The following is a 10,000-nucleotide window of genomic DNA, read 5'->3' on the forward strand; positions in this document are numbered from 1 at the left end:
TGACTTCATTTCATTAAACAACAAAAGTTGTCAACGATAATAAAACATCAATATTAAGATTCTTCAAATTACCAGATTTCAGTTCATGATCTGCGTGTCTTTAAGTCGCTAATTTTCTATTATCAAAGTTTTCTTGTTTGTTGACTGACAAGAATGCATATGAATGAGGGAGGAACTATGGGTGTGTATATATAGTATACATAGTCTGTTTATATATATATATATATATATATATATAGATAGATAGATAGATTTTTTTTTTTTTTTTTTTGATCGTAAGTCTATCAATGGCGATAATTGATGCCCTGACTTCAGAAAATCACCCTAGTTACCGAAAAGGAAACCACAACCGAAAACTGACTTTTTCTATATAACTCTGGAGTCTACAGCTGCCTCTTTAGCACCCAGCGCGAAAACCATACCTTTAGACCATCAAACCATTATAGACGTGTACTGAATTCAATTAGTCTATAAACTACGACTCGGTACTATCTACTCTAGCATTTTAGCTTCTCATGCAAGTGGCGAAGAGATCTGCCCACTGGGCTTGTGATGTTTAAATGTTTTATACTCGAAAAAATGGTGCACTTTTTGCACATACGTTGGCAATCGTTTAGTTTAAAGTCAGACATATGTGCATACGTATATGTACATATGTATATATGTATGTACACATACACACAATACATATACATACATATACACACATACACGCACACGCATTTATAAATATGAATGAATAGTAAAACACTCTTCCGTGTTGATACACCTGGATTCCATTCTGAGGATGGAATCCAGGTGGATTTCGAAACTGTAGTCTTACTTTCAATAAATCTAGTTTTTGCATTGTAGGTTTTTCTGCCACTTATATATATATATATATATATATATATATATATATGTATATATAAATGCGTGTTTGTGTGTATGCGTGTATGTCTGCATATATGTATGGTATATATATATATATATATATATATATATATATATATATTATACACACATATGAATATGTATATGAATGCATGTATATATATGTATACATATATATATGTATATATGTATACGTATATATATGTACATGTATATATATGTATTTATATATATATATATATGTATATATGTATATATGTATACGTATACATATATGTATATATACCAATACTTCAAATCAACTGCAATAAATATGAAATATATATTATACATACTTACATACATATATACATATATATACCCATATACATTATATATATAGAAGAAATCAGACGATATTCATACGAGGATGTTATATGTGTGTTTTTGTGTGCACTTAAGTGTAATCATGTTACACTGATGAATCCCATGTCTATAGCTTTTAGCAAGTGGTAAATGAAAATATATCCTCCTGGTGCTAAGCTAGTCATAAGGATTAGCGGATGTGGGCGGGACCAATACGACCGCTAACCGGAGCGTAGGTGAAGGAACTTACAGTATAGACTAACTTTCTTTTTTTCAGTTGTCTCTACAGAACGGCCTGATGGTCTAGGGGTATGATTCTCGCTTAGGGTGCGAGAGGTCCCGGGTTCAAATCCCGGTCAGGCCCTCTTTTTGCCAGCATCATGAAGAAAGCGGATTGATATGCAAATAATACATCTAAAATTTAACGTATTGCTTCTGTAAATGTTGAAGGGGATGTATTTCTATATTGACATGGCTATGTTTCTTTACTTCAGTTTTATTCCTAATATTTATGTAATAGGCGTCTCATTTTCAAGTAAATGTTCCATTTCCTTAACACGCCCTACGTTTGATGTGTAACATAATTTCTTTGTTTTGCTTCTATTGTGCTAATATTTCCATTCATATATATATATATATATATATATACATATATATACAAAAATAAACATATACATATAAATCCAAATATATATACTTATACATATATATATATATATATATACATAATATACATATACACACTTATATGTATAAATATATACAGACATATACACAGGTGTGTGTGTATATATATACATATCTATATCTATATATATATATATATATATATATGTGTGTGTGTGTGTGTGTGTGTGTGTGTGTGTGTGTGTGTGTGTGTATGCACACACACACACTCGTTTATATACTTATACCTACACACCTACATACAAAGAGAGAGAGAAAAAAGAAACAAGAAGAGCCAAGGTTCTCTAACTCATTTTGCAACCATCTCGCAAAACTTACCTTTTCTTTCTGAGAGATATAACAAATGACCTTAACAGATCATTAGTTTTGGACAAGACAAATTATAGCTGATAAAGTTTAACTATAATTTATTTATTCAAACTGCAAAATAACTAAAAGAAAATGATAATATAATGATAACATATGAGCAAGGACAGAAATAACAAGAAGCAAAGTTTCAAGAGTGAAGTGGTCCTTTTTTCTTTCTTTTTTTACATGTTTATACTGTCTGGAGATGCTGTTGTTCATTTTGTTTTCGTTTTGTCTTTGAAGATTATTTGTCTTCTCTAGATCTAACTATTTGTCATAATCATTTGTTATACTAATGAGGATGAAGGTTGACATCTTCCAGACTTCTCTTTTATTCTAAGAATTTCCTGGATGGTAAACTCTACGGCTAATCTAGCTATGTGTATACACGCTCATGCTTTTGATTATGTTTTTCATAAACTTGGGTAAGCCGACGTCAAATAGTTTAATAAGCTGGAGAGACGCTTACTAAAAATGCGCATTAATGCCTGTGTCTGTAATACCTAAATTTCAGCTGTACGACTGCATTCTAATTATGCATAATGCAATAGTTTTTAGACATTAAAGCATAATTTTTATGCTTCGATTTTTAATATAATATTTATTGATAGATTTTTAACGTTTTAAATATTTTAATATTTCAGTCTAACAAGGTGATCGCCGTTAATGACCTTAGCTGTTGACGCGGGAGATAATTTCAAATAATCTCTCTCTCTCTCTCTCTCTCTCTCTCTCTCTCTCTCTCTCTCTCTCTCTCTCTCTCTCTCTCTCTCTCTCTCTCTCTTCTCTCTCTCTCTCTTCTTATTGTTATAGTTATTGCCATTATTATTATCACCATTACTATATTATTGACCTTGACTTTATTTTTGTTCATGTCATTATTTGTCACTACACATTGTGTAAAGGTAAATTATTACTTCTTGGACTTTTCAGTTTCGTAATACCCAATTAACAATTTTTGTCTTGATTTTGATCTTTAATAATTTTCAAGACTATACCTTTGACCGTTGAATTAATATTGTCTGACTTGGCTTTGAGTCATTTGGCATCTTAGGGACGTTGGTGCTCTTTCAACATTATAACGTTAACGACACAACAATCTCGCCATGTTTATACCAAAATTTTATCCACTTCGAGCAGAGTTTCTTAACCTTTTCCGGCCCTAGCACTAATGTAGGCTGGTCTAAGCATTCTAGTACCCCCTAAATCCGGTTAACAACTGATTAATAGAAGGATAAAGATAAGTAAAATGAAGTGATGCCTGGTGCAGGTACCGTACTGCACAATGAACTGTTATTAAACAACTGCCTGCCAGCAGTCGTGGTCCCACCATTTCGCGGGAGAAACACGTACCGAAAGTCTTGATCGACGCTGGAATAGTTTCCCTGCAAAGGCTGTCATTTCTTTAACTCTTGCCAGTTACTGAGAAACGTTAACGCCTCTCTATTCTAAATAACTGTTCCTTCTAATATCTCACACTTTCTTTTTAATGGCGGCGTCTTGACCTGCACTGACACCCCTCAGCGTCGTTTACATCGAAAATAATCCTGCATCGATATTGCTTTCCCTGTTTTATTCAATAAACTAGTGAATATTTGATATCCCATACAAATAGGTCCTTTAAGTATCTCTATGCTGGATATAGTTATATAAGGAATTGAAAACATATCCAGCATTTTATTTGATTTTGTATTAATTCATCCTGTAATGTGAAAAATCCCATCTCAAATTGTAAATTACCTGCTATCACTAATATACATTTTAAATGAATAACTCTACAGTAGAAATAGATATATAAGAAAGGTAGGTATCAGCAGTTTTGAAATCACAAAGCACTAATTGCACCTTTGACATCATAAGACTTTGTAGATTACCTCTTTGCCCATTCCTGCCTGCCATAGACTCACTAGGCCTAGGTATTTCCTCTATGAAACACAGATTAATAAGGTGTGAAATGAAGAGTATATCAAATATAGAATATAAAGTAACGTAAAAATGAAATGATATAGCTAAATCGCCGGTGACAGAAGATACCTTTGAAATTAATGGTGAAATAAATATCGCAATTATGGTGCAGAAATCAAATAGCAAACTTTCCTAAATTTGCCACTTACTAAAGGGCTTTACGATTTTCTTTTTCTTTTTTCGTGTTTGGTAGGGGGAGAGGGTAAAGGTTTGATTGTGTGTGGGTATAGTTCTCGTTGAGGGTGCCTGGGGTCCCACCTTCAAATGTCGGTCAGACCCTCTTTTCTGAATCCATTTTTCATGCCTCAGTTTATGTCAAACATTCATTACACAATTATCGGGTTTCTTCGTAGTTTCTTTTGTAAAGAAGGGAAATTTTGCTAACCCTAACTGTAGGAAATCAAACAGCATTTAAAGCAAATTATTTTCTGGTTATCTGGCTGCTAATTCAAGGTATATACAACCTTACCAATAACACTAAAAGTTAATTTATTTTACACCCAGTCTGAATATAAACTTACTTAGGATCCCCGTGGTAACCAGAGAGATAAGGAAGAGTGATTTTATGTCCGGCATGTCAGTGATAATGGATGTGCTAGATGATGTCCTATAATATGTAGATGATCTAACTATAAATGCAGGTCTTAGGATGATGTAAATTATATGCAGTAATAAATTAAAATGTCATTTTCCTTTGCTAGCAGTTCATTTAATTTTCAAAAAGTTTATATAATCAACTTTGTGCTGGGACCGAGATCGTGGATGTGCATTTGTAACTGCACAATTATTTCTTTTTCAGCAGTTCGATAAACTGGATAATGCCACTTATGAACGTTTGAAAAACATCAGTTTTATGATAACAACAAAAGAGTCCGTGGTACAATTCAGTCTTTCAGCTCTCATTTCAGTTAAGTGCCTTTGAGATAATTACCTTGTTTAAAGCGATTAATATCCAAGAATAGCAATTACAACCCTCCAATGTCCTCTTTTTCGCAACCATTCCAATCTTAATTTACTTTATCTTCTAAATTTGATTCACTCTTCACTTCAAGCCTTATTAATCTGTATTTCATAGATAAAATTACATAAGAAGAATAAGTGTTGCTGGTATCTTTAAATCTCCTTTATGGCCTCTCATAGTACAGTTGATCTATCTTTATCTAATTATCCTACATGTAGAAAATGTCTGTTTCAAGACCTGTCCTTTTCCTTTTTATCATAACTAGGTTCTAGAGTCTATAACTGACAGGAATGGGCAAAGAACTAGTCTTCAAAATCTTGCGATGTCAAGCCAATGGAATTAACGTATCTTTGATTTTTGTACTTGGTTCTTTGTAGATTTCATAAATACTGATACCTCCATTTCTTATATTTTATTTATACAGCAGAGTTATTATACTAAAATGTATTTTAGTGGTAGCAATTAATTTGGAATCTAATATGGAAATTTCTATGAAAAACATTGATAACAAAGACGCTGTCGACACAGGACGTAGCAACACAGAAGAATTATACAAAATGCTGCATATGTTTCAAATCCTTTACACGGCAATATTCATAAGTACAGAGAAGGACATATGTATATGGGATAAAACAGCTTAATTGAATAAAACAGGGAAAGCAATATCAATATATTCATACAAATGTATGTGTATACAGACACATATATAAATGTGTGTGTATGTGTGTGTGTGTGTGTTACCATAATGGAAGCGAAGTAAAAATTGATGTTACATATCAAACGTAGGGCGTCTCAAGAAACAAGAACATTTACTTATGTCACATAAGATGATGAGATGCCTCTTACATACACACTAGAAATGAAACTGAAGATAAGAAATATTACGGTGTAAATTAAAAGATACCCTACTTTCAGCATTTGTAGAAAGATAAATTATTTTTATTGTAATATCTGCATATCAATTCTTATATTCCCAATGTTTTCCTGATTTTGGCAAAAAGAGGGTCTGACCGGGATTTGAACCCTGGACCTCTCGCACCCTAAGCGAAAATCATACCCCTAGACCATCAGGCCGTTCTCTAGAGAGAACTGGAAAGAGAAAGTTCTTATGTAAGATACATAAACACTATAAGCTCCAAAGTCATACAGAAAAGGTCAGTTTTCCTTGTGATTTCCTTTTTTGGCAACTCGGATGATTTCCTGCAATTACGACATCAATTATCACTACTGGTAGACTGACAACCAGAAAAGTAGACATAAATAAAGTACAGACTATTTATACGTATACCTGTATAGATATACACATACACCCGGGGTATTTTACAATTCCTTCCTCGTATCTTGCCGACCAATGTATTCACATATGTATCAGTCAACAAATAAGGAAAAATATCCCTAGAGGAAATAAGAGAAACGGAGACCATGAAAGCTAAAATCTGCAAGTGATGTTATTTTCTTTTATTTTCAGTGTCCAAGATCTCTAGATTACCAACAGTATCATAACAAAAGATCTGCGAACATACGCCTACACTCAGTCAAACATACACCTATATCTGTTACACGCATGTGTGTGTGTGTGTGTGTGTGTGTGTGTGTGTGTGTGTGTGTGTGTTTGTGTGTGTGTGTGTGTGTGTGTGTGTGTGTGTGTGTGAAAGAGAGAGAGGGCGTGTGTAAATTTGTATCTGCGTGTATACTGGAGAGAAAAAACTCTTACCAAGAATGAGTTCTTGCCTACAGCACAACAACTCATCTGAAATCCGAATAAGCAGTCTATATAAGGTATGGTCATTTAAAGATATAAGAGACCTCACTAACGAGGGCCTGACCGGGATTTGAACCCGGGACCTCTCGCACCCAAAGCGAGAATCATACCCCTAGACCATCAGGCCGTTATAGATGTTGCGATAAGCAGTCTGACACAATGAGCAACACACACACACACACACACACACAAACACACACACACATATGTATATATATATATACATATATAATGTATAGATGCATATGTATATGTATACTCAGATACTATTTATATATGTATATATACACACATACGTGCGATCAGACACGCACGCATACCGACAAGTATATATATGTGTATATATATGTATGTATATTTATATGTGTGTATGTGTGTGTGTATAAATATATATATATATTTTTTTTTTCTTGCCAATGGAAAAGGAAAAATGTACAAGCTTATTCTGGCGATACCCTCCTCACCAGAGGCAGCGGAAATAGGCGGGGTCACGACGGTCGCTCACCCGTAAGTGAAAGTACTGCAAAACAAGTAAGTTTCTACTTTCACACTGTAAGAAGCGGCCTGATGGTCTAGGGGTATGATTTTCGCTTAGGGTGCGAGAGGTCCCGGGTTCAAATCCCGGTCAGGCCCACCTTTTCCAGCCTTGAAGAATGAGGGAATTTAAGAAGAGAATGACAAGCCCCTCTGTCTGCTTAATAAGGCCCAACCCTTCTCTTAAGATAAGTCAAAAACTGGTAAAACACTATGGCAGTTGAGGGACATCTGTAATAATTACTGGTGTCATTGTTTTTATTATTCCGCGATTTTCTTAACCACACAATGCATGCTGCATACTAAAATGTAAAACGCTGTTTGAAAACGCCGAAATAAAGATTTCTATGAAATATCTGGCATTAGTTGTTAGGAATTTGAAATAACATCAAAGTCAGGTGATAAAAATAATGATTTAGAATAATGAAACTCTGGAATTAATAACAGTTATAATGATAATCAGCAATATTATAACAAATAAATTCCTGTAGCTAGCGCAATTCCCGATAGACTTGGGAGACATGTGGCAAGAGTATCAGACAAAGATTATATATATTTTATCATTAGCCACAAGTAGGGATAATAATAAATGTGGCGGATATAAAAATAATATTGAAAACACAAGTTATAAGAGGACTAATTATCATAATAATAATTACGACAATAATGCTAACCAAGGCAATAAATCAGACATTAATTAGAACATCAGTAACAAAGCAAATCAAAATAATAATGATGCTGATAATAACAATAAGGGTGAAAATGACAACATTAACAACAATAACAATAAATTAACCGATATAGAAATGGTAGTAGTAATAGCAGCAGCAGTAATAATATTATTAGTAAAAGTTATAATGATAATATTTATAATGATAATATTGATAGTAATAATAACAAAGAATGATAATACAACAATTTGAATATAAAACTAATTTGTCTGCATACGTAATCCATAGAATTTCAATGAATATGGTTAAAAACATAAAAGTAAAAATCACACAAAAAATTATCGATAAACTGAATTTAAAGTAAATCTTGAATAATATATTAACATATTCTGACGATTATACGTATCTTTAAAGTTAGCGTAAGTGGGCGGGCCACGATGACCGCCAACCAGAATGCACAAATTTCTCTTTTTAGACTCATGCAACGGCCTGATGGTCTAGGAGTATGATTCTCGCTTAGGGTGCGAGAGGTCCCGGGTTCAAATCCCGGTCAGGCCCTCCTTTAGCAGAGCCATGAAGAAAATAAGTAACGAAAATACTTGTATCTGCAAATGTTAACGCTTGCGGGAGAGAAATTAAATTAATTAAATTCACGAGCATCTTATCTCTCTGTCTGTAATACTGCGTTGTCAGTCGTCTACCATCGCAAAAGAAACCCTTACACCGGCTTTTCACATTTAAAATACCATGGCAGGGCAAATCAAAGGAAACCATGAGTCATGGTTCGCCACCTCAGTTTAGCATTAATATCGGGTGTGTCGGCTTCAGGCGAGTCGAATCAGTTTCTTTCGGGCTGAGGTAAAAATGGAGCTGAACCTATTTTGCCTTAATTACGGCAAGACAGCCGTAGCGTGATCACTTCAAATAATTGGAGCAGCCGTGGCGCGAGCATCATGCAAGAAGGGTTCTTGATAAATTTAGTGCGAGAGCGCCCTGTAATATGTGATTCCTGAGACCGCAGCCACCGATGTCATAGATTCTTTGTAGAAAGAGGTTGCTAGCATCTGCAGTTAATAACAGGTATTTTTTTTCTCTCTCTCTCTCTCTCTCATTGTAATAAGTACAAGCCAATAACCATGAAACTACATTCCTAGATCATTCGAGAGCTCCACATGGAGAAACAAAATGTTCCTTCAACATACCACAAACACTCATAGCTTTTACTGTAGCCATCGTGCTTCTTGTTGCTTTTAGTCCTAAGAGTGAATGATGGGAATAGCATCATGGACATCCTCACTTGCATTGGAATTTAGATTGTTTACATGAATGAAATTATGTACACAAATGTTTTTCACCAGTGCTTCATATATTTCAGCGCTGGTTTCCATTGATGTCTGAAGTACACCAATTATATTAGCAAACATTCCAAAGGCACACTCTGCTGTTCTTCTAGCCTAGCTGATCCGATAATTATATACCCTTTTGGGGTAGTCAAAATCCTTTCTAAGAAAAGATGTTTAAAATTTGTCTTTTGAGGAAAAGCTTCATCCACAAGAAAAATTGAACTTTCGTTCCATTATTTGGTATTTTACGTGGCTGTGGAATACTTTCCGGAAATAATGATATGTTATTTGATACAGATAAAACTATCGCTACGACCATATGCCCCAACAGCAATGGCTAAAACAGTAGAATGGTATCCTTTACAATTGATCCTGCTCCTGCAGGACATTTCAGCCGACAATGTTTGCCATCAATGGTCCTAATACAGCAAGGAATATTATATATTACGGAATACGTTTTGACTATTTTCTCCTACAGGTATTCATTCGGCACCAGTAAATGTATCAATGA

At 34.2% G+C, this 10,000-nt stretch overlaps 5 non-coding genes across 5 annotated transcripts; 3 read left to right on the top strand and 2 right to left on the bottom strand.

The window, feature by feature from the left end:
- The first annotated feature begins 1,510 nt into the window (after positions 1-1,510).
- On the top strand, positions 1,511-1,582 carry Trnap-agg. Its single transcript has one exon. It is a non-coding gene; the product is annotated as a tRNA-Pro (tRNA).
- Positions 1,583-6,181: 4,599 nt separating this feature from the next.
- Positions 6,182-6,253, bottom strand: Trnap-agg. Its single transcript has one exon. It is a non-coding gene; the product is annotated as a tRNA-Pro (tRNA).
- Positions 6,254-6,996: 743 nt separating this feature from the next.
- On the bottom strand, positions 6,997-7,068 carry Trnap-ugg. Its single transcript has one exon. It is a non-coding gene; the product is annotated as a tRNA-Pro (tRNA).
- Positions 7,069-7,502: 434 nt separating this feature from the next.
- On the top strand, positions 7,503-7,574 carry Trnap-agg. Its single transcript has one exon. It is a non-coding gene; the product is annotated as a tRNA-Pro (tRNA).
- Positions 7,575-8,632: 1,058 nt separating this feature from the next.
- On the top strand, positions 8,633-8,704 carry Trnap-agg. Its single transcript has one exon. It is a non-coding gene; the product is annotated as a tRNA-Pro (tRNA).
- The last annotated feature ends 1,296 nt before the right edge of the window (positions 8,705-10,000 follow it).

This window comes from Penaeus chinensis, chromosome 2, assembly GCF_019202785.1.
Source record: "Penaeus chinensis breed Huanghai No. 1 chromosome 2, ASM1920278v2, whole genome shotgun sequence".
NCBI lineage: Eukaryota > Metazoa > Arthropoda > Malacostraca > Decapoda > Penaeidae > Penaeus > Penaeus chinensis.